Source organism: Austrofundulus limnaeus, unplaced genomic scaffold (genome assembly GCF_001266775.1).
Source record: "Austrofundulus limnaeus strain Quisiro unplaced genomic scaffold, Austrofundulus_limnaeus-1.0 Scaffold19, whole genome shotgun sequence".
Taxonomy (NCBI): domain Eukaryota; kingdom Metazoa; phylum Chordata; class Actinopteri; order Cyprinodontiformes; family Rivulidae; genus Austrofundulus; species Austrofundulus limnaeus.
In genome coordinates this window covers 957,432-962,320 of record NW_013952421.1, presented here as the reverse complement: position 1 = coordinate 962,320, position 4,889 = coordinate 957,432, and the positions used below count along the sequence as shown (strand labels likewise).

At 39.2% G+C, this 4,889-nt stretch overlaps 1 protein-coding gene across 1 annotated transcript in view; it reads right to left on the bottom strand.

Moving 5' to 3' along the window:
- LOC106514314 (high-affinity choline transporter 1) overlaps positions 1-860 on the bottom strand; it is a 13,018-nt gene extending 12,158 nt beyond the window's left edge. The window contains exon 1 of the mRNA XM_014003518.1: positions 850-860. The gene's annotated coding sequence lies outside the window, so the exon portion shown is untranslated. The remainder of the gene's footprint in view (positions 1-849) is intronic.
- Positions 861-4,889: the final 4,029 nt, after the last annotated feature.

The following is a 4,889-nucleotide window of genomic DNA, read 5'->3' as shown; positions in this document are numbered from 1 at the left end:
TATATATACATACACATACATATACATATACATATATATATAAAATACTATGAGTGTCTTCCAAAAAAAATCATCCAATACTGAACTAAGCCTAGCAAAGATGACCTCATGCTCATATTATTGGTTTTATTTTGTCACCACAATTCTCAGAAATTCATATATGCAATATTAGTGTTTTCTGTAAAAACCCTCAACAGTGTGAACGTAGGTCAGTGTTGAGGTCAAAGGATTTGAATGCATTTTATTGCCACAATATGTCAGAGCCTGTGGGTATACTGCAAGGAACAGGTCTGTTGTGGAAATGTTGTGGCAGTGCACAGCTGAGACAGAAGATTAAAAATAAAACTGACATCTATCCATTTACTTTGTCCGGGTTTCCTTCCTGGATATGTCCAAGGTCCATTACAAGGAGAAATTAAGTTACTAATAAACCTAACATGCCTGTTTTTAGTCTGTGGGAGGAAACTGTAAAGGAAACATGCAGACAGAAAGGAGCCGAACCTGTGACCTCCTCCTGGCTGTGAGGCAGCCCTAACCACTTCTCCACAGTACCACCTCAGAAAAATGGACCGTTTTTATTATTATTATTATAATCATATACATTCACAAAAACATGATTTAAAGCTGCGTTCGTTTTAACACAACTGTGCATTAATGCCAACAGATTAAAAACCATAAAGGGAACTTTTGTTCGGAGGAAAAAAAAGCTTTAAAGTTAGACAATGAATGACTGAACCGGCTTAACTGACTTGTGATATCAGAATTGTGACACCTGCTCATTCCTCCTGTCTACTAGCAGATATAAATTTTAAAAAATAAATAAATAAACTCTACGTTTGCTCAACTCACCTGTCTGTGGAGGAAAGTATCCGTCAGTGAAACGCAGCTAGCAGTTAGTTATGTTCTTAACTAGCTCAAATAAACTGGCTGGACGGGATGCGTTCAGTGCAGTCGGGACATTTTTCACTGACGTTCACTTGCTTGTCAAATTAAAAAAAAAGAACATTGTAATTTCTACCGCGCAGATAGTCTCACGCAACGTGACACAAACATTCAAAACATATAACAGCTGCTTTAACCGGAATCATGGAACTACGCGGTTGTGTTGAATTATTTGGCACGGGTTACAAAGAGCGGTTTGTCCCTGAACGCACCCTGTAGCTGGAGGGCTGCGGGCTGCAAAGTATCGCTCCTCGTACTTTTTTTTTTTTAATATTATCATTATAGAACACCCTTCAGAGGTAGAATATAGGGTTAAGACAGCAACTGTTGTAAATTCCAGTTCACACCTAACCCTTCATACATTAACTTTTAATCTAAGGTGGAAAATGATGCTGGAAAGGTGACACCAAGCACCGAGGCTTAATTTACAATAAGGTGGCCGCAGCCACCTGTGTTGTGCACAAATAACGAGTTTTGGGAAAACTAAGCTTGTTTGTCTGCAGGATGGGGACACATGCATTCCAAGCATTTCAGCAGGTACTAGACCATATATTTAATGGTGTGTAGTTTTTGAAATGCCCCCATAAAGCCAGTCTTTTGAAATACTGTGTTTTGCATTTTAAAAAAATGTTGTTCAAGACTTGTTTTTAACCCTTAATGAGTTCTATAACTTCAGCGAAAACAGGTTGTGTTTGGCAATCAAACTCACACAAATAATGTGTCATAAAGTCCATGACAACAAGGCGTGTTTCCAAATTTATGTGCTTAGAGAGGCTTTTGCTTTGTAGAATTGGGCCTTTATTCAAAAACAGCCTTTGCTTCAATCATCTATATCTAATACGCCTCAGGTAAAAAAAAAATTAAATAAAATAAAATCCCTCTCCCTGTTTTTACAAATTGGCAGCAATATACCTGTTATTGCTCGTTTTTAATTCATTTAACGTCTTTAAAGATGAATCCTGCACGTCACTCAGTGTCTTCTCCTGTAGCTCGTCACCTAAATCTGCTAACTATGCATCAGTCAACTCTTCTTTTTTTATTTACTGAGTCCTTTGAGTGCAGAGAGGCATTTTGACGAGCTCACCGGTTTCCAGGAAAAGATGTGGATAATTGGGGTCCAAGGAGAGCGCAGGTTGTCAGTTCTTGTTTATGTCGCCCTGTGCAGGCTGTTGTTTGTTGTACTTTTAGGTCTTGAAAGCTGCAGGTCTAGTTTTTTACACTGTTTGGCAATCACTCAGCGACTCAGTCTGTTACAGTCCTCACAGCTTGATCAAAATCTCCCTTAAATCTTTACGAAAATAGTAATAAATTTTAGGGAAACAGTCCATTTCACACATCTTTCTAATGTGTTGTTTGTATTTGTTCATTTCCTACACAGAGTAAATGTGCAGCGCCTTCATTGTAATAGGAAAATCTTAACTCTCTGGTTTAAAACTTCTCGTTAGTTTGTGAGGGCTCATAAATCCTTATCATCACGGTTAGAGTCCAATCAAGAGTTAACTGTTATATAAAGTGTAACTCTGTAATCCAGAAAGAAAAGATGCTCAGGTGCTGTGCATGCATGTACACGTTTAAATTAGGAGTCATTAGTTTAGAATGTCTTGTATTTGTGAACCCCTGGCTGCTAGCTGTTGATTGTGGGAGATTAAATCTCACGGTTTGAGGAGGGTTGGACCTAAGAATTCAGACTGACGTGAGGAAATTAAATTAAAAAATGAAATAAGTCATTCAAAACAAGCAAAGCAGGTTGAAGTGACAGCAAAAAAAAAAAAAAAAAATCAAGTGGAGAGAACACAGAGGAAGCGGACATGACATAAAGCACCACAATGCTACACTGAAGAGGAGTGGGAGGAATAAAAAGGCTGGGGGTGTCTGCTGGGGGAGCGATACTAAGAATTCTGGTGTCAATTCAATACCAAATATAAAGCTAGTATCGCCGATACAGATACTTGGCATTTTCATTGAATAATTTTGTGATTTTGCCTTCAGTTTAACAATTATAATACAACAAAAAGTACAAAAAGTTTTGTATTAACTAAGCAGGAGCTGATTGTTGAAAAGTACAGAGGAAACGTGAAGTAATGAGGCAGAGGGTACTGGTGAGAAAAACTAAACACTTAAAAACAAAAGAAAGAAATCTACAGTGAATATGACCTAAAGAAGTGTGAGTCCTTCCCCTGCAGGATCAGAGGTACCCAGGGTCCAGTGTCTGTTGTCCTCCTCTGCTTTGTGGAAGCTGAAGAGCGTGTGAGGCATCACCTCACAGCTACTCTTTGTCACACTGCAGCACCAGCAGGCATTGTAATGTACATTTTTGTTGACTCCTCCGCAGTTGATTGTGTTAACACAGGGCATTGTTTTGTGGGACTTTTGTCATTGTTTCAACCTTTTGGTGTCAAGTTCCTGCTCACAGGTAAGTTGTAACTGATGAGAGTAGCACGTTATTCTGAATACAAAATAAAATAAAAATAAAAATACTTCCATAACCGTTTTACTGTGTCAAGCTGTTAACAGCTTACGTCGTAGACTTTTGTACCCCTTGAGCTCACTCCTTATCTAAATTACTATTTATGCATTGCAATGACTTTCTTTAAACTTTGAGAACTGTCATGTTCCAAATAGGTGGTACTTTGAAATGCAGGCAAATACAAGGAGCTCGAGTAAAAGCTTAACAAAACAAAATCTAGGGGAGCCGCGGAAGAGAAGCGAAGAATATCCAGACTGGATGTGGACACCGCAATGGTGGACTGCAGGTAGATGAAACCTGAGGGAAGGGCTGATGAGGTAAGTGGCTGCAGCTGAGACTAATAAGAACGAGGAACAGGCACAGTGAGAGGAGCGGCACTGAGGAGCAGAGACAGACTGTGGGAAAGTACTGAATGTAAACAGAAACCAAACGCGCAAGAAGCTCCCAAAAGATACAGATCCTGATGAGAACACCATCATGCTTCCATTAAAAAAAACATTATTTAATGCTAAAAAGCACTTTTTAAAGCTTCTTTAATTCATGACTCACCTGATATAATTAAAATCCATAAATTAGGTAGCAAATGTACAGAAAATCTAAATGAAATGTGTAAAAACTCTGCAACAATTCATCTTGATATATTGTACTACAGCATTTCCACTGAATTAAAACAACCAAAGTTCATTTTACTTTAGGTGACCTTAGAATAAACTGAAGACACCATAAAACTTGATCTGCAGAACAAGAACTGATACTTTTGTGTGCAAATTATGATCAGGGTTTTCTTTTCCTTTTTTATCCTTAGCCACTTAAAGCAGAACTGAATATTAGTTTATAGTTTCTTCATCATCAGTGAGTTTTTAAAGAAGAAATAGAAAGAGAAGAAAAAGGTGAAATGTAATGGGAAAGAGTAAAAGAGAGATTAGAAGATATGTGAAACATACCCATACCTACATACACACACACACACATATACCAGAGCAGATCCAGGCAAGGACACAGAGGACCGGGCACCCAGGGCGCATCTCCCCCCAAGGCCAAGGTCCGACAGCGCCAGAGGACCCAAACCCCACCAGGCAGCCAGCGGGCCGAGCCCTGTGGCTCCATCTTCATCCATCTCACTCCAACTTCCTCCATGTCCTGTCTAGCTGCGTCCATATGTCCTTATTGTCTTTTTCCTTACAGCTGCATCTCATCTACTAATACATCCCTTGTCTCTCCTCTGGACATGTCCACACCATCTCAGTCTGGCCTCTTATCTTATCCAGCTATACATTGAAGAACATGGTACAATGTTCCTTTAATTTGCAGCTCGAAAGTACATCTGTAAGATGGAATTGAAGGTCTTTAGTGTTGAAGTGCTGCCCTCTGCTGTCTCAACCTTCACATTACAGCTGAACAAAAATAAGACAAAACTGGATAAAGAGAGAGAGAGAGAGAGAGAGAGAGAGAGAGAGAGAGAGAGAGAGAGAGAGAGAGA